Here is a 25,709-nt window from a genome sequence, read left to right as displayed (position 1 = left end):
GTGATTGAGTATAGGAGTTGGGATGTAATGTTAAAATTGTACAAGGCATTGGTAAGGCTGAATTTGGAGTATTGTGTACAGTTCTGGTCACCGAATTATAGGAAAGATGTCAACAAATTAGAGAGAGTACAGAGAAGATTTACTAGAATGTTACCTGGGTTTCAGCACCTAAGTTACAGTGAAAGGTTGAACAAGTTAGGTCTTTATTCTTTGGAGCATAGAAGGTTGAGGGGGGACGATCGTGGTATTTAAAATAATGAGGGGGATAGATAGAGTTGACATGGATAGGCGTTTTCCATTGAGAGTAGGGGAGATTCAAACAAGAGGACATGATTTGAGAGTTAGGGGGCAAAAGTTTAAGGGTAACTTGAGGGGGGTTTTTCTTTACTCAGAGAGTGATAGCTGTGTGGAACGAGTTTCTAGTAGAAGTGGTAGAGGCAGGTTCGGTATTTTCATTTAAAGTAAAATTGGATAGGTATATGGACAGGAAAGGAATGGAGGGTTATGGGCTGAGTGTGGGCCAGTGGGACTAGGTGAGAGTAAGTGTTCGGCACGGACTAGAAGGGCTGAGATGGCCTGTTTCCGTGCTGTAATTGTTATATGGTTATACATTATATTATTTTAAACATGGAGTGACATTATATTGTAGTAAGAAAATGACATTGTGTGCTGCCTGGCAAATACAGATGGTCTGACATAGAACTCAGAAAAATGAGAGATTATCTAAATGAGATATAAAAGATTCTGATAAGATTCTGGAGACAGGGAGTAGAGCATCTATAATTATAGAGCATAGATATGATGATTTTAGGAGAAAGATAAGGAAAACTGTCCTTACCTTTATGAAAGTTATTTCACTGAGTATATTTAAGGCTGAGACTGATAGATGTCTGTTCACTGAAGAGAGATCAGGGATGTGGTTGGTGATCAAGTTTGTAAATCAGCTTGGAGCACAGGAATTTCTATGATTTTACTGAATTCCTCCTTCAGTACTTCCCCTTTTCCACCTATCACCTCCCAGCTTGTCACGTTACCCCCTCCCCAAACCCCCACCTTCCCCCTCTCTAGGTTTCATCTATCACCTCCCAGCTTGTCATGTTACCCCCTCCCAACCCCCACCTTCTCCCTCTCTAGGCTTCATCTACCACCTCCCAGCTTGTCACATTACCCCCTCCCAACCCCCACCTTCCCCCTCTCTAGGCTTCATCTATCACCTCCCAGCTTGTCACGTTACCCCCTCCCAACCCCCACCTTCCCTCTCTCTAGGCTTCATCTATCACCTCCCAGCTTGTCACGTTACCCCCTCCCAACCCCCACCTTCCCCCTCTCTAGGCTTCATCTATCACCTCCCAGCTTGTCATGTTACCCCCTCCCAACCCCCACCTTCCCCCTCTCTAGGCTTCATCTACCACCTCCCAGCTTGTCACGTTACCCCCTCCCAACCCCCACCTTCCCCCTCTCTAGGCTTCATCTATCACCTCCCAGCTTGTCACGTTACCCCCTCCCAACCCCCACCTTCCCCCTCTCTAGGTTTCATCTACCACCTCCCAGCTTGTCACGTTACCCCCTCCCAACCCCCACCTTCCCCCTCTCTAGGTTTCATCTACCACCTCCCAGCTTGTCACGTTACCCCCTCCCCAAACCCCCACCTTCCCCCTCTCTAGGCTTCATCTACCACCTCCCAGCTTGTCACGTTACCCCCTCCCCAAACCCCCACCTTCCCTCTCTCTAGGCTTCATCTATCACCTCCCAGCTTGTCATGTTACCCCCTCCAAACCTCCACCTTCCCCCTCTCTAGGCTTCATCTATCACCTCCCAGCTTGTCACTTTATCCCCTCCCAACCCCCCACCTTCCCCCTCTCTAGGCTTCATCTATCACCTCCCAGCTTGTCACTTTATCCCCTCCCAACCCCCCACCTTCCCCCTCTCTAGGCTTCATCTACCACCTGCCAGCTTCTATTTCTTCCCCTCTCCCTACCTTTTTATTCTGACTCCAATCAGAATTCTGTATGTCCAATCCTGATGAAGGGCCTCGTCAATACGTCTCCATGGACGCTTCCTGACCTGCTGAGTTCCCCTGGATTTACAACAGCTGCATCTCCTGTGTTTAATACTCCAACACAGTTTTAATTTAATTCAGTTTATACTTATGTAACAGCAACATTGAAAATATTTTAACTGTTTCATAGTATCCTGAAAGAAATACGTTATGTTTTGTTTTTTAACTCCAAAATGTGTCTACTACATTCTAACTGTAGTGAGGCGCGCACTTACACATTGGCTGTGTGTTTAAAAAAAGCACAACAGCGTCTCTTCCACCTCAGGTGAATGAAGAATTCAGCATGAGCCCCCAAATCCTCAGGACATTCTACAGGGGCACCATTGAGAGCATCCCGACTGGCTGCATCACTGCCTGGTATGGGAACTGCACCAACTTTGATCGCTGGGCACTGCAGAGAGTGGTACAGACATCCCAGTGCATCTGTGGATGTGAACTTCCTTCCACTGAGAACATTTACAGCAGCAGGTGCATAAAGAAGGCCTGGAAGATCATCGGGGACGCCAGTCACCCCAACCGTAAACCGTTTCAACTGCTTCCATCTGGTGAACGGTACTGCAGCATGAAAGCCAGGACCAACAGGCTGTAGAACAGCTTCTTTCTACAAGCCATTAGTTTATATATTCACATGTCTGTACATTGCGACGGAGTCATAACACAAAAAGTTTTACATTGTGGGATGGATTTAAATAAATAAATTCAAATAAATTATGATGCGATGGTGTAATGACACATGGCATTCATATACTTCATACATATAACCTGTAATAAATTATGTAAACAAACAAATAACGTTTAACCAAACAATGTATTTACAATATTACTCAAGTATTACCCTGAAATATTAAAAACTCAACACTCCTCCCTGTTTAGTATAGAATGGGTCTCAACTTGTATACATATTATACAGTGCCTGTAAAAAGTATTCACACCCCCTCCCACTGGAAGTTTTCATGTTTTATTGTTTTATAACATTGAATCAGTGGATTTAATTTGGCTTTTTTGACACTGACCAAAAGAAAATAGTCTTTTGTGCCAAAGTGAAAACAAATTTCTATAAATTGGCCTCACTCTATTACAATTATTGAACACAAAATAATTGATTGCGTAACTACTCACCTCTCCCATAAAGCTGCGACAGGTGAAGTACACAGGCAATAGATGCTGTACCTGCAGTCTCTCTAATCTCAGCCACTGAAGCTTGTAACTCCTCCAGAGTTGTCACAGGTCTTTTGGTGGCCTCCCTCACTAGTCCCCTTCTTGCACGGCCACTCAGTTTTTGAGGATGGCTTGCTTGAGGCAGATTTACCACTGTGCAATATTCTTTCTGTTTCTTGATGATTGACAACTGTACTCTAAGGGATATACAGTGACTTGGAAATTTACTTGTATCCATCTCCTGGCATGTTTTTTAATAACCTTTTTGTGTAGTTGCTTGGAGTGTTCTTTTGTCTTCACGGTGTAGTTTTTGCCAGGACACTGACCCACCAGCGTTTGGACCTTCCAGATACAGGTGTATGTTTATTACAATCAATTGAAACCCGTTGACTGTACACAGATGGTCTCTTCAAGAAATTATGTGACTTCTAAAACCAGTGTTGATTTGGTGTGTCATATTAAAGGAGGAAAATAATTATGCAGTTAATTATTTTGATTTATATAACCATAGAACATTACAGCACAGAAACAGAGAATACGTACACAACGCTGGAAGAACTCAGCAGGTCAGGCAGCATCTGCTGAGTTATTCCAGCGTTGTGTACATATTCTTTGATCCACAGCATCTGCAGTTGTATTTTTGAGCACAGAAACAGGCTTTTTGGCCCTTCTTGGCTGTGCCGAACAACTTCTCTGCCTAGTCCCACTGACCTGCACCTGCACCATATCCCCCTATACACCTCTCATCCATGTACCTGTCCAAGTTTTTCTTAAATGTTAAAAGTGAGCCCGCATTTACCACTTAGTCTTTTTAAGTTACCTCTTTTGATCACCCCTGTAGTCTCTCTTGTCCAGGAGTGAAACATCGAACCTCAATTTGTCCAGGAGCCCTCAATTTGTCTCAGCTGTTTGTACGGCATATTCCTTCTGAGATTGGGTTTGAGAGATCCATGTGTGAACACGACGAATGACCCAGGAACAGCACAGCTGGTGAGCTGTTGGCTGTGGAACGCGCTGTATTGCAATATGCAAGGGTAAATTGGCAAGCTTCTGATTCAGTGTGACTCTTTCTTTAAACTCTGGACTAACATTTTCACCAAGCCATTTGTATCTGGGTGGGACAGTGCAGACGTTATATGTCTTATTCCACTCATTTTCAGGAAGAACTGAAGCTATTCAACAACAAACTGTGGTTCATTATCGCTGACTAAGTGTTCTGAAACACCAACCTTTGAGAAGAGGCTCCTGAACACATCAACAGTGTAATGGAGGCTAGTGGTTTGTAGTGGACCGCTTCTGCCCAATTTGTAGTTGCATCCACTATTACCCAGGGACGGTCTGGCAAAATCCACATGAATCCTCTGACAGGGATGGAGAGGCGCTGTTCTTGTGTCTTCTGGAATAGTTGGCATCCCAAAAAGTGCGTGGGAAGTTGTTTGATCTGCTGATCTATCCCAGGCCACCAGACAAATCTTTGAGCCAATATTTTCATTTTGACCATGCCTAGATAACCGGCATGTATAGTAGCACCTCCAACACTTCAGCTCTCAGCTTGAATGGTACAACAATTCTCAATCCCCACATAAGGCAACCCTCCTCAAGGGCAAGTTCATCCAGTGCTGGTAGAAATGTTGTGGCCTGGGATTTCTGCTGACTTTCCAGCCTTTTTTTTAGTGACTGCTAGAGAGCGTGGGCTCTTTTCTGGTATTTTCCAAGGGTAAATTGGACAAACCATCAGCATTTCTAAAATTAGTCATCCTTGTGAATTCAGTCTTGTATGTGTCCTCCAAGAAACAGAGCCCATCTCTGCATTTTTGCTGCTGCTGTTAGTGGAACACCCTTCTGAGGATTGAAAATGGACACCAGTAGTTGATGAACAGTAACGATGGTAAACCTCTCCCGTATTGGTTGAAATATTTTACACCACTAACTGGAGTCAAGGCCTCTCTGTCAATCTGGGCATATTTGTTCTCTGCAGCGGTAAGGGAATGTGATGCAAAAGCTATTCACTTCCATCACTCATAACGTGACATAACTGCACCTTCAGATTCAGATTCAGTTTATTGTTATTTAGAAACCACAAATGCAATGTAGTTAAAAAAATGAGACAACGTTCCCCCAGAATGATAGCACAAAAGCATATGACAAAACAGACTACACCAGAAGATCCACATAACATTTGGCAATCCCCAATCCAGAGTCCGGAGAGGCTGCTGCGTATTAATATCGCGCTACCATCTTAGCGCGTTTCCTGGAAAGAAGCTCCAATCCCACCAGTCAAAACAAGACCAAAAACTAAAGCTACAAGACCTGCACAAAACCACATAGTTACAACAGTGCAAACAATAGCATAATTGATAAAAAAAACAGACCATGGGCACAGTAAAAATAGTCCAAAGATGTTAAAAGACTATAAGTTCGAAAGAAAGCACCACACAGTTTCCACAAAGTCCTCAGGGTCCCGATTGACTCGTCATCCCACGCCGGCGGCAGAAGGGAATACCCCCGCTATGGACTTCCATGGTGCTGCCCGACTCAGTCTCGCAGATGCAGCACACAATGAAAGCTCTGTCAAACCCAGCCTCGCAGACGCAGCACACAGTGAAAACGACCTGATCGCGGCGGATTCCAAGTCCGTCGAACCTCCGACCATCCCCTCCGGCACAGCTTCGCCGAGCACCATCCTTTGCCGAGCGTATTAAGATGCCCCCGCCAACGGCCACCGGCAACGCGACCCCGAGGACTGGGGGCCTGTTCTTCCCAGCAGAGACTTGGACCTCACAGCAACTAAACCATAAGGCAAGGCTTCACTGGACAATGTTGATCATAATGTGTGAGTACAGTAGCTGACGTCACCATTTCCTTCACCTTTTGGAAAGCCACTTCACACTACTTTGTCCATTGCCATTTCTTCCCAATCTGTTTTAATGAGTTCAAGGGTTGTGTTACAATATGGCAACAATGAATATAGAATTGAGACAGTTTTTTAATAGACAAATAAACATTTATTTAAACTCTGCTCAATAAAAATGAAAAGTAAACAAACAACTTACTTAACCAGAAGTTAACTGCTATACAGCAACTCAAACAGTTCTTAAAGCGATAAATGCGAAAGTCCAAATGATTTACACAGTCAATTAGGAGAGACTTTCCTGAAGTAACAAATTCCTCGACGATGCGACGTTACTGCTGGTCCCCGCCAAAATATGCCTTGCCCGAAGGATTCACGATGAAGGAAATAAAAGTGGCTTGAAGGAACTGACCTTTTCCTTAGCAAATTACACTGCCTCCAACCCTTTCTGCTCTTACAAAGCAGGGGTTATTTTAGATGCAGGTCATATTTCCTTAATGATGATTCAATAAGGTCGATCCTGTATTACCGCCAACGACACCAACTTTTCTCGATCCTTCGAGTTTCCGTACTTCGGTAAATCTTCACTCTCCAATACTTAGACTTTAAAATTAAATCGAAGATACATCAAACATAACTGGCAGTGATTTTCAAAACTGCCAGCACAACGACAATGTACCTTACAGTAAGAATTAAAACTCCACTTTAAAACAAAACTGCATCATGAAACCAAATACGCAGCATAACGGAGTAACGGACGACTTAAACGACATCCCAACAAAACTCCAGCGTCACAGCAGGCTTTCCCCGTTTTATACCTGTTGAAAACTGGCCATCACATGACCTCACACTGGCGGGAAAATTACATCATGTGACCTCATACTGGTGGGAAAATACATCACCCCACCATCACAAGACCATCACATCATGCTCACCAAATACGCAATTATATCATAGTCATGAGACTGTCACAAGATACCCACGAGGTACGTAACATTTGGAGCATAATAGTCAACTTTGACAGGAACCTGTTATATTAATTGACAAATCCTAAAAAGGATTGCAACTGTGACATATCATTTTGCCTTGGGGCATACATCACTGCCTGAATTTTCTCTGCACACTTGTTTAATCCTTGTGCGTCAATCATGTGACTACAGTAAGTGATGCTTGGTTTGAAGAATTCACACTTGTCACCGTGCTGTGAGACCATAACCTTCTAATCTTTTTAAAAATATCTTGAGATTTGGAGATGTTCCTTGTCATTCTAACCATAACAATGATGCTCATCCTAGAAAACACTGAGTATGTGGGCAGCTTTGCTGTCAATCTGTGTGTAATTTTTTCTCTGCAGTGATAAGAGAACATTAAGCAAGGCTTATGCAGTGTTCAGTTCCATCTCTCAGAGCATGTGACATGGCTGTGCCAATATCATAAGGCAAGACATCACAGACAAGCTTCGCTGGATGTTGTGGATGATAATATGTGAGTACAATGTCTGATTTAATCATTTACTTTGACTTTTGGAAAGCCAGGTGCAGATGCTAAACCAAAAATAAGCTTATTATAGCAATAAAGCCCTTTGTGAGTTTATGCTGCGAGAAACACTTTGGTCACTTCCTCCATCTACATCTATAGGTAGGCCTCAGCTGTCCACTTTGCTGAAATGTTTTCCTCCAGAAATATTGCAAAAGTATCCTCTATCCTGAGTAGAGGATATTGATCAACTTTCAGTTCTAGGATGATAGTGACCTAAAAATCAGCACAGATCCTAACAGACCCATTCCTCTTGGCCACTGGGACCACTGATGTTAACCATGACCTCCACTCAACCTTGGAACTAATTCCTTCAGCCTCCATGCCATCTAGTTCACTGGCTACTTTATCATGGATGCTGTAAGGAATTGGACAGCCTTTGTAAATCTTGGGTGTAGAATTTTCATTTAACATTATTTTACCCTCGATATGTTTGAGTTTTCCAACGCCATCCTTGAATATGCTGTGGCATCATCCAGTATCTTTCTTAATTCACCTTCAGTTGACTCTATTGCAAGGGATGTAGCATGCAAATAGTGAATGGATCTCTAATCAAGATGTAGCTATCTCAGCCAATCATGGCCCCACAATGCTGGCCCCCCCTGTTTTTACCACAGACAAGCCCAGTGTGACTTGTTGGTTGTTGTATTTCACTGTTACAAATGTCATTTCCACAGGAATTGTCTTTACTCCACTAAAGTTCTTAGTTCAATATCTGCAGGCTTCAGTTCAGTATATCTGAAGATGTTCAAACTCATTTTGTGCATTGACTGGAACAGCCGAGTCAGTGTCCATTTCCATTTTAATTAATCTGCTGATCACTTCTGCTGTAACCCATATTACTTGTTTATTTTTAGTTTTCACATTGTAACTCTCAAGGCTACTGAGTCCAGAGACACGCTGTGATTATTATCACCCAGCACTCTCTGTTTATGACCCTGTGAATTTACTCCATTTTCTCCCTTTTTTTTAAACTCCACCATGTCTGCCCTTTCCTGAAGAAGTACATGTCATGGTACTTTTTTCAAAAACTCCCACATCACGCTGCACTTTAACATGTAGGTAGTCGTTTTGTGTTTGCTTAAAACTTATTCATCGCCACTGTTAGGTTTTGTAACTCCAAAACTTAAAACTAATCAAAATAAAAACAAGGGAGCCCAAGAGATGCGTGTGTTACTTTGTTTCATTTTATACTTTAAGCGAGGCTAATGCATATGACGTGATGCCAATCATGTACTTTTACATATAACCTATATTAATTATGTAAACAACAAGGAATGCTTAATCAAACAATATTTTTACAATATTACTCAAATATCATTGAAATATTAACTGCTTATCTTAGATAAGATACATTGGTATTGGAGAGGGTCCAGAGAAGTTGCAGGAGAATCATCCTGGGAATGAAAGGTTAACATAGAGAAGCATTTGATGGCCCTGGGCTAAATGTAGTTTAGAAGAATAAGGGGGAATCTCAGTTAAATCTATTGAATTTTGAAAGGCCTTGATGGAATGGCTGTGGAGAGGATATTTCCTGTGGTGGGGGCTCTAGGACCAGAGGGCACAGTCTTACAACAGAGATGAAGAGGAATTTCTTTAGGTGGAGGGTTATAAATCTGTGGCATTCTTTGCCACACAGGTCATGAGGTATATTTAAGGTGGAGGTTGATAGGTTCTTGATTGTAAGAGTATCAAAGGATACGGGGAGAAGACAGGAGAAAAGGGTTGAGAGGGATAATAAATCAGCCTTGATCAAGTTGCAGAGCAGATGATGAGCCCAGTGGCCTAAAATTTGCTCCTGTGTCCTTTCTATAATTGAGGTCCTCAAGTCCTAGCAACAACCTTTTATATTTTCTCTGTACTCTTTCAGGCTAACTGATATCTTTCCTGAAGGTAGGTGGCCAGTACTGCACATAATACTTCAAATTAGGCCACACCAATGTCTTTTACGCTTCAACATAACATCTGCACTCCTGTACTCACTGTCCTAGTTTATGAAGACCAGTGTGCCAAAAGCTCTCTTCATAACCTTATCTATTTGTGACACCACTTTCAAGGAATTATGGATCTGAATTCCCAGGTAGCTTTTTCTCTCAATACACTCCAGAACCCTACCTTTCATCCTGTAATTCTTACCCCGGTTTTCCTGTAAAAATGCAACACCTCACAGTTGCCTGAATGAAATTCCTTCTGCTATTATTTTTTTATTTTTCCAGCTTTGATAGTCTTCTTTGCTGCTCACTACACCTCCAGAACTGGTGCCATCTCCAAACTTGCTGATCCAGTTTACCATGCTATCATCTGAATTATTACTATAAATAATAAATAACATTGGACCCAGCATCGATCCTTGGGCCACACCTTTAGTTCAAGGTCTCAGTCAGAGAGGAAACCCTCTGCTGCCACACTGTGGCTCATTCTGCTAAACAATGTTGTATCCAGTTGCAAACACGAGGAAATCTGCAGATGCTGGAAATTCAAACAACACACACAAAATGCTGGTAGAACACAGCAGGCCAGGCAGCATCTATAGGGAGAAGCACTGTCGACGTTTTAAGCCGAGACCCTTCATCAGGACTAACTGAAAGGAAAGATAGTAAGAGATTTGAAAGTAGAGGGGGGAGGGGGAAATGCAAAATGATAGGAGTAGACAGGAGGAGGTGGGATGAAGCTAAGAGCTGGAAAGGTGATTGGTGAAAGTGATACAGAGCTGGAGAAGGGAAAGGATCATGGGACAGGAGGTCTCAGGAGAAAGAAAGGGGGGGGGGAGCACCAGAGGGAGATGGAGAACAGGCAAACAACTAAATATGTCAGGGATGGGGTAAGAAGGGGAGGAGGGGCATTAACGGAAGTTAGAGAAGTCAATGTTCATACCATCAGGTTGGAGGCTACCCAGCCGGTATATAAGGTGTTGTTTCTCCAACCTGAGTTTGGATTCATTTTGACAGTAGAGGAGGCATGCCATCAGGTTGGAGGCTATCCAGCCAGCAACCCTCCCGATGTGGCCTTTTATATATTGGCGAGACCCGACGCAGACTGGGAGACCGTTTTGTGGAACACTTACGCTCTGTTAGCCAGAAAAAGCAGGATCTCCCAGTGGCCACACATTTTAATTCCATGTCCCATTCCCATTCTGATATGTCTATCCATGGCCTCCTCTAAAACCAAACTAAACACTTAGCCAACCTAATCACTCATGCCTACATAAGGCCCCTATCCCTCCATGCTCTGCATATTTATGTGCCTATCCAGAACTTATTAAGGCCTCTTTCATAGTTGCTCCATTACCATCCCCAGCACCCATCGATCCCAACTTTTTTTTATGCCCTGGACCCTTACCACTAATGAGGGGGTCTGTGGACCCCAGGGTTTGAACCCCTGCGCGATGTAAAGAAAACTTGCCCTTACATCTCACTTGAACTAGTATTAGACATTTTGTCCCTGGGAAAAATATACCTTCTGAATTACATATTTATGCCTCTGGTAATCTTATAAACCTCTGTCAGGTTTTCCCTCAGTCTCTGCTCTGCAGACAAGACAAACTAAGTTTGTCCAACCTCTCATTAGAGCATGTCCTTTAATCCAGACTGCATTCCTGTAGTCCTCTTCTGCACCCTTTCTAAAGCCTTGACATCCTTCCTATAGTGAGGCCTTCCATATTGCAGAGTAAGAGTGGTTTGCTTGGTGTAGGAGGGAATGCAAGGGAACAGACCTGTGCCTGGGAAGATTTCTTAAGAAGTATGACATATTGCAAATGAAGAAAATCATAAAAACATAAGACACAGGAACAGAAATAGGCCATCGAGTGCTTGGCCATTTCATCATGCTGATTTATTATCTGCATATGAGACTTGGATAAGTGGCGGTGCTCTGATGACATGAAAAGACAATGATTGGTAAAGAGTCTGAGGGGGCCGGCTGCTGACGTAGTGAGATCCTTAAAGGCACAGACCCCTTTGTTTCTTCTACATGCAAGCGCTCGAATTTTCTTCTTGGCGTGACGGGAAGCCCAGAGGAGCTTATGATGGGGTTTCAGAACATGTTTCAGGAGAAAGGGGAGAAACCTTCCACCTACAGTTGAGTTGCTTGCAGTGTAAGTGGGGGGGGGGGGGGCATTCAAACGGTTGAGGCAATTCAGCTAAGAGTGGCGAAAGACGCATAGTCACAGGACATGATCACTTGGGGTCTCTGAATGTCTCGTAAGAAGCGCCCCCCTCCCTCGTTTGTCAAGCTGAAAGCAAGAGAGGAGGAGAATGCAATGGAGGCACAGGAGGCCTAAATCAGCGAGGTGCAGTCCTTGGTAGTAGCCCCTTGACTGGTGACCACTGATAGCCCACCCCAGGTAGTGGTAAAGGAGCTGGTGGCGGAGTTTAGAACTGAGATGTCCCGTTTGTGATAGGCGGGTGTGGCAACTCTGCATGATAAAACCGACAGGGAGTCGAATCCCCTGAGGGGACGGACTAACCAGAGGGCTGCCAGAGAAGGGGGTCCCGTGAAAAGGGGAGCTACTGGTATTGTCTGTTATAACTGTGGTTAAGAGGGACACTTCAGGTGGGAGTGTGAAGGATGGGAAAACCCTCGGAGAGTGAGCCACTGGGTACCTAAATGGAGAGACGCAGTGAAGGACCGGCCTAGCATCTCGAGGAGAACACATTCCATCAATATATCAAGGAACACCCTAAAGCAAAACACTCTGTTCCAGAAGGCTCAGTGGGCTGAGCTCCAGGGTATCACTACGGATTGAGGGTATTTATGCTAGAGCCATATGTGACACCATCTCAAAGGTTACTTTGCTGTACTGTTTGTTTTACGACTGGTACTTGAGCCATTTGTCATTGACACCACTCAGTGCGCTAGAGATCTGGGGTCTTAGCATGGATGACTATCAGTATGATGGTTATTTGTCATTGAAGCTGGAGTTTTTGGAGGCAAATGAGGTAGTAACTGAAGTCTTTGATACATTAATGTCGTTTGTTTGGACCTGGTCAAGAAGGGTGAAGATTCAATTCTTGTGGGGACAAATATTGCTATTGTGAAGAGGCTAAAGGGAGCCTGCAAGGAGAAAGTTGGAGAGAGCTTTCTGAAAACATAGTCCACCCACCCAGTGTTCGAAGCTGCTTTTGAGGAAGTACGTGGAGGCACTGGGCTGGACGATGAGCATAAACTAGGGACAGTGCAGATCTCTGTTCAAGAATAATGCTTGCTCCCTGGGGATGTTCAAACTCAGCAGAAAGAAGGGGAAGAGGGTAGTCATTCTATACTGTGATGAGGGGCTGATATTCAATGCAGGGATGGAGCTGTCGTCCCTCTTGCTCACGAAAAAGCCTGCTCCTGCTAGCGAAGCTGACGGGCGGATAAGAACTGAGGCCAATGTTTTTGACGTATGTTTCCATGACCACCATTTCAGGATGGGGAGGGAAACGAGCCGGTCCTGGGGAGGACTAGTAACAGGTAAAAGATCAATGGTGCAGTCGTATGGCCGATGTGGAGGCAGTGCGTTGGTCGCCTTCTTATAGAAGATCTCGAGATGGTCAGTATATTTTGCAGGAACACCAGACAGGTCGGCACTTGCAGCTGGCACAGGAGGGGATACGCTGACAGGGGTTTGAGCTGGATCCAGACAAGTAGACAGGCATTCTGGCCCCCACTCTTGGACCAATCGATCCATGAGTTGTGTCGAGATAGCCAGTGAATGAACAGCAGTTCAGGTAAATCTACGAGATAGACAGAGAGCTGTTCCCTATGGTTGCCTTCTCGGGGAAGGTGGAGAAGAGGAAGTGGGAGGTGCTGATTCTGGGAGAGGGACTGTCCTAGTTGAAGGCTGCTGAATTGCGGTAACAAGAGCTGCCACCTGATTCTGTTTTTCTGTGGTGAGTTGCTGAACTGTCGCTGTGGGTGTTGATCATTCTTCCTGCTTGGACTGGGTTTGCCGCTCTGAAAGTAATTGCCAAACTGTGTGAGTCACTTCTGCCAACCTAATCTCCACTGAATTGAATTTCTCCTCCACGAACTTCGGTTTGGGCTGGGCTTGCCGCTCTGTCAGTCGCTGTCACACTGTATGAGCCAGCCTCCACTGCCTTTAACGTCTCTCCTGCCTGGCCAGTGAACGTCAGGGCCATGCTCAGCTGTCCCGTCTTCACTAGGTTCATTTTGGTGGTTGAGTCTTGGTGACAAGGATGTGCAGTGATAGCCCAAGTAAAGAAGGAGAGATATGGAAATGGATTGAATATTTCAATGAATTTTAATAAAAACTGTTCAGAATAAAAGGAAAAATAATAAAAGCTAGACCAAAAACACAGTAAACTAAAGCTAATGCTGATGCTGCGGTTCAAAAACAACTGGGGGGATGCTATAGTGCGCTGTTTAAAACAATTTAACAACCATAAGGTTTATCTGTAGACAACACACACCATTTCTTTTAAAATCTGCACGTTCAAGGACCACAGAACTTTCCAGCATAGGAACAAGCCCTTTGACCCTGGATTTCTCTTATGAACATTTTGGTTTTTGCAAACAAGCTTATGAAAACTGTAACAACACATCCATTGAACTCCAAAACCTGAATACAAAGCACGCTACAGGTCCTTTACATAATTACCTCATCACATCAGACCAGCCTCTTAAAGTGAACCCCAGCTCAATATCAGTGGTTGTGAATTCTGTACGTTTCCATCACAGTGTAGGACACTCTTGGGTTCCTGCTGGGTTCCCCCATTTACATTACCTTGCACAGGCACCCCCCCCCCCCACCCTCCCACTCCAGAATTCACTAAAGCTGGTATTGTGAGCCTGTCTGGAGCTCAGACGGTTTTACCATGGTCCTATGTTCTATGATGGAGGAACAGCAGGTGCCTCTGGCTCATCCAGAGAAGCATTGACATGTTTATGGTCATGTCATGATGGCAGTGGAATCCTCCAAATCTTGGCAGGCCAGTTTAAGGTGGTCTATCGAAATACATTCCAAAACGCAGAACAGGGCACTGTAAGGGGACCTAAGGGGATATTGATGTGTACATGGTGGACGAAAACAAATGAGGCTGAATGCAGGTCAACAGGAACCCAAGAGTGCTGTACGCCATGTTGGGAGGTAGGAACAGGTGCAAAGGAATTGAATTTACTGAGAAGGGTGGAACATTGTTGAGAGGCTGACCAGGCAGTCGTGGCGTCAGGAATAAAATCAGCTGGCACTCGTAACAACTGCCCTTATATCAATTCAGCTGTGGACGACTTCAGGTCCTCTTATGGAGATGTTCTGTGCCTCAGCAGGATCCACAAGAGATGATCATGCCAACACTCATTGGTTAGGGGAGCCCTCAGAGCAGCTCTGTGTAGGCCATTGGACCGTGGGTGATATGCCACGGTGTGATCTAGCCTAACACCGAGGTTCTGGGGCCATCGCAGCCCAGAGTTCTGATAATGAACTAGGCACCGCAGTCAGGGGAAATATCAGATTGGATACCAAACCCAGGCGCTGATGATCACCTGAGACATATCTGTGACCATTGTCAATGCTAGCGGGACGACCTCTGGCAACCTGGAGCTATGGTTCACCATGGTAAGGAGGTGCATGAGACCGCGGGAGGAGGGAGAAGGACCAACAAGGTCCACATTGACATGGTCAAACCATCGTACAGAGATGTCAAAAGGTGCCAATGGTGCCTGCATATGACAGTTAATTTTTGCCCGCCGGCACTCCAATCACACAATTTCTAAACCCATGCCACACAAGACTTAGTGCAAACAGTTTCTGTGAGACCTTCTGGCCTGGACGTGGGAGGCCATGTATGGAGTCAAAAACAGTTTGCCTCCAGATTGTGGGTACTATGGGGCGAGGGTGACTGATTGTGACATCACACAGGAGAGAAACCCCAGCTTCCCCGAACTTGAGTAGAAGAAATGAAAGGGTTGTGATTCAATGTTGTAAAACAATAAAACGTGAAAACTTCAAGGGGGTGAAGACTTTTTATAGGCACTGTACTTTAACCCTCATTCTGGGAAACAAGACCACAGCTTAGATTGATGCTGTAAGGAGCACAATTAATTTAGTATTAAGTTGATGTTTTCGAGCCACAGTGTCAATGTTGGCTTTAGTTTGAGAGTTCTAGTTAATGGCCTTGTAAAACTAGTGTTTATCCTCTTTCCTTTTGTTCTCAACAGTTCTTATTAAAATTCAATGAACTGTCCAATCTGCTTCAGTGTCTCTCCCTCTTTAGTTGGGCCATTACCACACATCCTTGTCAACAATAGAGATAAGGAAGCTGTTGGAGAAGATTTTGAAGGATGTGATTTATATCCACTTGAAAAGAGAGGAACTAATTGGGACGAGTCAGCATGGTTTTGAGTATTTTCAGGAGTAACCAAGAAAATCGATGCAGGCAATGTGGTAAATATGATTTATGTATCTTTGTTAAGGCTTTTGACGAGATCCTGTATGGTAGGCTTGTCCAGAATATTAAGGCACAAGGGACTCTTGGTGTATTGGCAAACTGAATACAAAATTGGCTAGATGGCAAGAGGCAGAGGATTGTAGTGGATGAATGCGTTTGCTGACAGGAATCCTATCAGAAGTTTTGTACAGACGTATACTGTACATATATAAATATATACATATAATTGGAACACATTGGAATTGGTACATTTTGGTCAGTGAAGCGGCTGTCCCAATTAGCTGAAGTTTCATGGAAATAGTTAAGAATGTATAAAAAAGACAAAGTACCATTTAACTGAGTAACAAAATATGTATTTAAATACGAAGTACAGAATAAGTTAGAAAACCATCAATACTACCAAAGTACGATAGAAGTGTGTATTAGTTCCTAGTTGTTATTGAGGAATTAATTCAGTGTATCTGTATGCTGCTGCATTCTTTTGATTCAAACAAAATCAGCGCAGACACCGTGTAGATAATGGACTTCTTTCATGTAATGCTCACGACGATTATATCCTTCAAATCTTCATTTTTATTGCAACATTCAAGATGACTGTCGATACTTCAAATTCTTTGTAGTTTCTAACTTATTGAATTAGTGCAATCATTTCATTTAGACTCCCAGCTGTTTGCAGCATCTCCATGCCTGAATGCTTGAAACTGCCGTGAGCAAAGTAGTTTTGACTGCTTATTTCTCGCCAACTGTCAGTGACAAAAATCACTGCTGTTTGAACACAAGTGCATGCAACTGATGAGCGTTAAAAACTGTTGGCTCTAAGCACGGTGTAGCGTCTAACAGCTGAACAAGTGCACATGAGTGCCACTAGTTAGAAACTGTTCAGCAAAAGTTTCCTGCCCCCAATTAAGTGGCATAGTGTCTAAATAAACAAATAAACCCTGGCCATTTTCTTGATAAGTTTTTGTTCTTTCAGATTGACCCAAAATCTATTCTGTGTGGGCAAATAGAATTGAATGGAATGGAATTGACTTTCTTACATCCTTCTCATAGTTAAAATTAAAGTCCCATGCTCATCAAGCTGGTTTCTGTGGCGTGAAGTGACTGAGAGTACGAGGCTTCCCCCCCCCACCCCTGGATAGGACACCAGTCCTATGAGGTTAACCCTCAGCATTTTGCCAGTACCCATTTTCAGCTGGGTGGACTGCAGCAATGTGTGGTTAAGTGCCTCGCTCAAGGACACAACACACTGCCTCAGCTGGGACTTGAACTCATGACCTTCAGATCACTAGTCCAACACCTTAACCACTTGGCCACACCCTTCACGTACATTAAAAGTAAAAATATTTATGTTATGTCTCCGTCTGAAGGTGCAATGTGCAAATTATAGTAATTTGTAATAAACAGCATGCACTGTAAAATAAACAACAGAACAGTCAATATAGCTTTGAAATACAATTGTGTCAGAGTGAATTAATCAGTCTGATGGCTGGTGGAAGAAGCTGGCTGGGGGCCTGCTGGACCTGGCTTTAATGCTGTGGTACCATTTCCTGGATGGTAGCAGCTGGAACAGTTTGTGGTGGGGGTGACTCAGATCCCCAATGATCCTTTGGACGCTTTTTATGCATCTGTCACTGTAAATATCCTGAATAGTGGGAAGTTCACATCTACAGATGTGCTGGGCTGTCTATGCCACTCCCTGAAGAGTCTTGAGATTGAGGGAAGTACAGTTCCCATACCAGGCAGTGATACAGCCAGTCAGGATGCTCTCAGTTGTGCCCCTGTAGAAAGTCCTTAGGTTTGGGGACTCATGCCGAACCTCTTCAGCTGTCTGAGGTGGAGGGGCTGTTCTGTTTTTTTCACCACACAGCCAGTATGTACAGGCCAAGTGAGGTCCTCGGTGATATGTATACTGAGGAACATAAAGCTGTTCACCCTCTCAACCCCAGATCCATTGATATCAATAGGAGTGAGCCTGACTCCATTCCTCCTGTAATCCACGACCAGCTCCTTTGTTTTTTGCGATACTGAGGGAGAAGTTGTTTTCTTGGCACCACTGTGTCAGGGTGATGACTTCTCTGTAGGCTGCCTCTTTATAATTTGAGATAAGGCTAATCAATGTTGTATCATCTGCAAATTTAATTAGCAGATTGGAGCTGTGGGTGGCAACAGAGTCATGGGTATACAGAGAGTAAAGGAGGGGCTTAGGACACAGCTCTGAGGGGCACCTGTGTTGAGGGTCAGAGGGGCAGAGGTGAGGGAGCTCACTCTTACCACCTGCCAGCGATCTGACAGGAAGTTCAGGATCCAGCTACACAAGGCAGGGTGAAGGCCGAGGTCTCTGAGCTTCTTATAAAGTCTGGAAGGAATTATGGTGTTGAATGCTGAACAGTGGTCCAAGAACAGCATTCTCACATAAGCATCCTTCTTCTCCAGATGTGTAGGGATGGTGTGTAGAGCAGTGACTATTGCGTCATCTGTCGATCAGTTGTGTCGGTAGGTGAATTGTAAGGGTGGATGGTAGCATGCTGCCGGTGTAGTCCTTGACCAGCCTCTCAAAACAATTGCTTATTATTGAGGTGAGTGCGACAGGACGCCAGCTATTCAGACATGTTACCTTGGTCTTTTTAGGTACAGGGACAATGGTGGATGTCTTGAAGCAGGAGGGCACTCTACACTGGGAGAAGGAGAGATTAAAAATGTCCACTCATTGAAAACACTTACGTACTTCAGCATCAGCGATGACCAAGGTACATGTCGCATCAGCCGCTCCCCTCAGGGCCTCAGTGTTGGCGATATCTAACCAAGCATGAAAAAGTTTTAGCTCATCTGAGAGAGAGGCAGCAATGTTGGCAGCATCACTGTGTTTAGCTTTGAAGTCGGCGATGGTGTGCAGACTTTGACGTAAGCAAGGCGTGTTGTTTGGATCTCGTCCCTGTACTGTCATTTTGCTGCTGTGATGACTTTGTGTAGATCGTAGCTGCATTTTTTGAGTTCCTGGTGGTCACTGGTGGCGAAGGTTCTGTCTTGTGCGGTGAGTGCATCGCACACAGAACTTTTGATCCAGGGTTTCTGGTTTGGATAGACCTTGACTGATTTTTGGGGGACAACAACCTCAATGCACTTCCAGATGAAGCTGATGACTGTGTGTGTGTGTGTGTGTGTGTGTGTGTGTGTGTGTGTGTGTGTGTGTGTGTGTGTGTGTGTGTGTGTGTGTGTGTGTGTGTGTGTGTGTGTGTGTGTGTGTGTGTGTGTGTTAAATAAATAATAATTTAAAAAATATATATAGACAAAGTACTTTATTTCTATACATTGGCAAAGGAAAGATCCGACAACAGACATTTCACCAAAACAATGAACTATCATAGAAGTAAAGTTGCTTAAGTAAAGGTTTGGTGCTTTGACAGATCTGGAAATCTGGAAACTTAGGTATTGTGTTGCAAGCTGGGGACTGGTTTACAATATCATTGTTCGTTTACTCACAGATTTGTTCAGTTAGATCAACCAGAGTCAACTGAACCATTACTGCCCCAACATAATCCCTTGACATTATCATGTAAATTCAGCACACTAGTTCAATAGTTCACTTTTGCAAGATTCTCTTGATGTCTCTTCCTTCCAAACATGTTAAATTTATAACTGGATCTGCATTAAATAATTAGATACACAGAACAACAGAAGTAAAACTATCGAACAAATTGATTGGATTAAAACAATCTATTTTAGATCAAAAACACAAAAGGCAAAGTGACTTGGCCATGGCTTATAGAGGTTAGTATAGTTCCAAGAGGAGTCACAAAGCATAGCCAGAAATAGCAGGCCTGACGACCGGGAATAGGAATTATAGATGGTAAAGAGGATGCAGAGGCTTTGAGCCAATTTGGACAAGTTGCATGTTTGGGGAACTACATGACGGTGGCAAGTAGTGATGGTGGCTGGCTTCCCTCTGGCTCAAAGAATCACCATTACAAACCTGGGTGGAAGGGATGGAGATCCCAGTCGTCAAGATCCCCCTCTCAGCCTCACCCGTGTAGTCCAAAGGAAAGCTTATCAAGCAATATGTTTGGCACCAGCTTGGCTGCAGGCGCTGCTGGAAGGATGTTCAATGACGTCCAGCCGCTTTAGGGGCTCCACTCCTGATTTGCTGTCTGGGTCTTCATCTCTCCCGAGTCTGCCCACAAGGCTTTGGGGCTATTTAGCCAGTGGCAGTATAACATGGATAAATGTGAAATTAGCCATTTTGGCATGAATAAACAGAAAGACAGAATATTATTTACATTATGATTGATTGGTAAGGCTATTAAATTCTTGGGTGTTAACTCAGGATATCTAACAGATGCAGGCCTTCCATCACAAAACAAAAATTATGAAATGCATTTTAAGGAAACTGAGATGGTTTGATTTTACTCAGTTACGATGCATAAATCAAAAATTTTTCCCCCTTTTCTTTCAGCTTTGTGGGTTTTACTTCAATAATATTAACAGCTCTTTAAAAATATTGACATTTAATGAACCTCTTCTACCATTCAATCTTTATACCAGGCCTTGAAAATCACCAAGCTGAAATGATATTTATGCAGATTCTCACCTTGTGGCTCTGCAAGTAATGGACTCTGACTGGAGAACTTCCTTCAACTGTGTAGGCCTGGCTAATGCTACAGATGACCTTCATGCCCCAGGGCACACAGGGCCCCTCCTGTCGAGTGACCTCATTCACCAATCCATTCAGCTTCCGTTCAGAAGGCTGTGAGTACACTCCACCCACGCTCCCTCCCAGCCAGAAGTACTGTTTCGGACAGTGGTGCTTTTGTGGTGAACATGATCCTCTAAGGCAGCCCTGGCTTTGCAACCCGATTCTGTTGAGATCTCAAGTTAGTGTTAGTTCTGGTCTGGTATCAAAAGAATTTGAAGTCCCTTGGCTTGGCTCTGATCAGGTGGAGCAAATGTTTTATAAAGAAATAAGGCTGAGTTCTGTGGGACATGACAGGGCTGATTCCATACAGATCACTGGGAGAATGCAACTTATACATGCTACACTTCCTTTTTTCATAACAAATGACCTCAGTGTGGAGTGTAATTACTCAACCTGACTATGTGCTTGGAATTCAGATCAAATATCAGGCATGGGCTTCAGTTTTGTGCCAAAGTAGACTTCCATGCTGAATCCCAAGGTTATAGCTGCATGGTTAAATGCTGGCAGCTGTACAGCATAAGAACAGATCTGCTTGTTAGCACACACAGAACTGAAAAAGTTTCATTGGCAAATGAAACTCAATGATGTTCTTTGAAGTGAATCATGGCTGTCTTGTAACTTTTTAGAACAACATTAGCATTTAATGAAATGCAGTATTTTTGGCTCCTAAATCACATCATTTGTCCATTGCAAATTGAAAAATTGCTACTACTCTGCTCTCTGGGCTTTTAATGTATATGTAAAGTGCACTGAAATGTTGTAAAGAAATTGTAACAAGCGACTTTCTTCACAAATTGGTACTTTGGCAAAATTGCACCTGCAGGTTTATTTAGAGAAACTAATTTGAAAACGGAATCAGCATTCTCATATACCAATCGACAAAGGTTAATTCCAACAAGATTCTGTTGTTACTCTGTAGTGTGTGTTTCCTGAAACCATCTTCCTATTTTTCTACTCGGGCAGTCCCTCAGAAATGAGAATGAATAGGACTAGGGCCACCAATCCCCATGAGCCTATCCTATCATTCAGTGGGACCATGGCGGATTTACACAGGCCTCTACTCTGTTTCTGTTCCCTCTGTTTGTGGATCTTTCAAAAATATCTCTGCTTACACTTCAAATGAGCTTGCCTCCACAACACTCTGAAGCAGAGAATTCAAGAGATTCATCACTACTTGCTTTCAGTCTGGTTTTGTTGTCTCTGAGATAGCTAATGAGGACAATGTTGGAACTATTGACTCTTGCACAGATGGGGCAGGTATTGTCTAACAGGCAGGCAGAAAAAGTTTGTGAGATAGTGCTATAATGCTGTTGGTAATGTTATAGATTCTGTGTGGTCCCAATGAACAGCTTTGATGTCATTAATATAACAGAATGCTCCTTTGACATTTTGAGCTGTCATTGGCACAGGGGTTCCCCAGAATCATTTGGCTGCTGTATTTCTTCAAGGAAGAGCTGAGCACATTCTTGAAGATTTTACTCTCTCCATTGGCAATCTGCTCAAATGACAGAGTTTGGAACAGAGCATCATTCTCAGGAGTCTGGTGTCAGACCTGCAATCAAAGTGGCCAGCCCAATGCACCTGGCCAAGAGAAATAGTGCGTTTGTAGTCTTATTTCTCCACTTTCATTCTTTCTTCTTTCTCTCTTGATATGCACAATTTGTGTTGGTTCATTTTGTTATGTAAGTTATGTATAATATGTTAATTACCTCCTACACCTAATAAAGTGACCACTGAGTGTATGTTCATGGTCTTCTGCTGCTGTAGCCCATCCACTTCAACATTTAACAAGTTGTGCATTCAGTAATGCTCTTCTGCACCCCACTATTGTAATGTGTGGTCAAATCTGTCACCTTTTTGTCAGCTTCAACCAGTCTAGCCATTTTCTATTGACCTCTATCATTATCAAGGAATTTTCAAACACAGGACTGCCATTCACTGGATGTCTTTTTTGTTTTTCACACCATTCTCTGTAAATTCTAGTGACTGTTGTGTATGAAAATCTCATGAAATCAGCAGTTTCTGAGATACTCAAACCAACCCATCTAACATCAACAGTGATTCAACAAAGTCACTTAGATCACATTTCTTCCCTATTCTGATGTTTGGTCTGAACAACAACTGAACCCCTTGACCATGTTTGCATGCTTTTATGTATTGAGCAGTTGCCACATGATTGGCTTATTAGATATTTGCATGGATGATCAGGTGTATAGGTCTACCTAATAAATTGGCCATGGAGTGTAAGTTTATGTTAACTTATGTTTGTAATGAACTCTGCAGCATGACATAGTTTTCATGACATCTTATACTGTGGGTATGACTTGAAATTGAATGCTTGAGTTGCTGGACTGAAGACTTTCATATTGACTTTGGTTTGTTTATCCTTCCAGTGAATTTGGAGGTTATTGCAAAGACAGCATTGGTGTAATTTCCCAGTATCTTATGATGCCTATTATTGATAGTTCATCAAGGATGTAATGTTTAGGCACTGGTGATACTGCACCTGGAGTATTGTGAGTGGTTTGGGGCTCCTTATCTAAGAAAAGATGTGCTGGCTTTGGAGAGTGTCAGAGGACATTCCCAGGAATGAAATGGTTAATATTTGCTGGTTCAGGGGCTGCACTCACTGGAGTTTAGAAGAATGAAGAGGGGATCTCAACCTATTGAATATCGAAAGGCTTAGAATCACCCGAAGGTTCTGCTCGCAAATTGAAGGCAATGATGAATTTTATCAACAATGCCAGGAGGTGGATCTCAAGGTATGGATCGTGGAACATGACCTTCCAATAGACCTTCATTGCTCAAAGACGATTTTGTGCAGTCGGGGGGTGGGGGGGGGAGCTGGTCTTGCGGATGATAAGCCACATCAGCAAGGTGCAGCGTATCAAATGCTTCACTGAATAAATCAATAATGTCTTACAGCTCGATCTCCAAAGTTGTGAAAGCTCAAGCTTTATCTGCATACTGTTGTCCACGTACCAAAGGTTGGGTAACCTTGACTCTGGCCTACAGTCACCATAGGCTGAACAGTTTCCCATTACTTACATCAGAAGATTAGCTCCACTCCATAGGAAGCTTGTTGAGACCAATCTACAACATAAGACCATAAGATATAGGAGCAGAAGTAGGCCATTCAGCCCAATGAGTCTTCTCCGCAATTTAATCATGGGTTGATCCAATTCTTCCAATCATCCCAACTCCCCTGCCTTCTCCCCATACCCTTCGATGCCCTGGCTAATCAAGAACCTATCTATCTCTGCCTTAAATGCACCCAATGACTTGGCCTCCACAGCTTCTCGTGGCACCAAATTCCAAAAATTTACCACCCTTTGACTAAAGTAATTTCTCCGCATCTCCGTTCTAGATGGACGTCCTTCAATCTTGTAGTCGTGCCTTTTGTCTTAGACTCTCCTACCACGGGAAATAACTTTGCCACATCTAATCTGTTCAGGCCTTTTACATTCGGAATGTTCCTATGAGATCCCCCCTCATTCTCCTGAACTCTGGGGAATACAGCCCAAGAGCTGCCAAATGTTCTTCATATGGTAACCCTTTCATTCCTGGAATCATTCTCATGAATCTTCTCTGACCCTTCTCCAATGACAGTATATCCTTTTAACAATATGGAGCCCAAAACTGCACACAATACTCCAAGTGTGATCTCATGAGAGCCTTATAGAGCCTCAACATCACATCCCTGCTCTTATATTCTATACCTCTAGAAATGAATGCCAACATTGCATTCGCCTTCTTCACCACCGACTCAACCTGGAGGTTAACCTTTAGGGTATCCTGCACAAAGACTCCCAAGTCCCTTTTGCATCTCTGTATTTTGAATTCTCTCTCCATCCAAATAATAGTCTGCCCATTTATTTCTTTCACCAAAGTGCATGACCATACACTTTCCAACATTGTATTTCATTTGTCACTTCTTTGCCCATTCCCCTAAACTATCTAAGTCTCTCAACAGGCTCTCTGTTTCCTCAACACTACCCACTCCTCCACCTATCTTTGTATCATTGGCAAATTTAGCCACAAATCCTTTAATCCCATAGTCCAAATCATTGACATACATCATAAAAAGCAGCAGTCCCAACACTGACCACTGTGGAACTCCACTGGTAACCAGCAGCCAGCCAGAATAGGATCCCTTTATTCCCACTGTATGTTTTCTGCTGATCTACCAATGCTCCATCCATGCTAGTAACTCCCCTGTAATTCCATGGGCTGTTATCTGTCTAAGCAGCCTCCTGTATGGCACGTTGTCAAAGGCCTTCTGAAAATCCAAGTACACCACATCCACTGCATCTCCTTTGTCTATCCTGCTTGTAGTTTCCTCAAAAAATTGCAGTAGGTCTGTCAGGTGGGATTTCCCTCTCAATAAACCATGCTGTCTTTGGCCTATCTTGTCATGTGCCTCCAGGTATCCCATAATCTCATCCCTAACTATCGATTCCAACAACTTCCCAACCACTGATGTTAGACTAACAGGTCTGTAGTTTCCTTTCTGCTCCTCCCACCCTTCTTAAATAGCGGAGTAACATTTGCAATTTTCTGGTCATCTGGTACAATGCCAGAATCTATTGATTCTTGAAAGATCATTGTTAATGCCTCCGCAATCTCTCCAGCTACTTCCTTCAGAACCCAAGGGTGCATTCCATCAGGTCCAGGAGGTTTATCCACCCTTGGACCATCAAGCTTCTTGAGCACCTTCTCAGTCGTGATTTTTACTTCCCTGACACTTTTGAATGTCTAGTATACTGCAGATGTCTTCCACTGTGAAGACTGATGCAAAATACGCATTCAGCTCTTCTGCCATCTCTGCGCCCCTCATTACAGTATCTTCAGCATCATTTTCTATTGGTTGTATGTCTATCCTCAACTCTCTTTTACCCTTTATATACTTAAAAAAGCTTTTAGTATCTTCTTTGATGTTAGTCACCAGCTTCATTTCATAATCCATCTTTTCCTTCCTAATGACCTTCTAAGTTTCATTCTGCAAGTTTTAAAAAGCTTCCCAAACCT

General features: G+C 43.5%; 1 long non-coding RNA gene across 2 annotated transcripts in view; it reads right to left on the bottom strand.

Moving 5' to 3' along the window:
• The window catches only part of LOC140730962 (uncharacterized), a 31,688-nt gene extending 12,907 nt beyond the window's left edge, over window positions 1–18,781 (bottom strand). Inside the window, exon 1 of one of the 2 annotated variants that reach the window (XR_012099709.1) lies at window positions 18,717–18,781. This is a non-coding gene — a long non-coding RNA (uncharacterized lncRNA). Of the gene's footprint in view, window positions 1–18,712 lie in introns of both variants that reach the window. The other variant, XR_012099708.1, reaches the window with a different exon arrangement.
• Between the last annotated feature and the right edge of the window lie 6,928 nt (window positions 18,782–25,709).

The sequence above is a fragment of the Hemitrygon akajei genome, chromosome 1 (genome assembly GCF_048418815.1).
Source record: "Hemitrygon akajei chromosome 1, sHemAka1.3, whole genome shotgun sequence".
NCBI lineage: Eukaryota > Metazoa > Chordata > Chondrichthyes > Myliobatiformes > Dasyatidae > Hemitrygon > Hemitrygon akajei.
The sequence above is the reverse complement of the archived record's forward strand: the minus strand, read 5'-3'. Positions and strand labels throughout refer to the sequence as shown.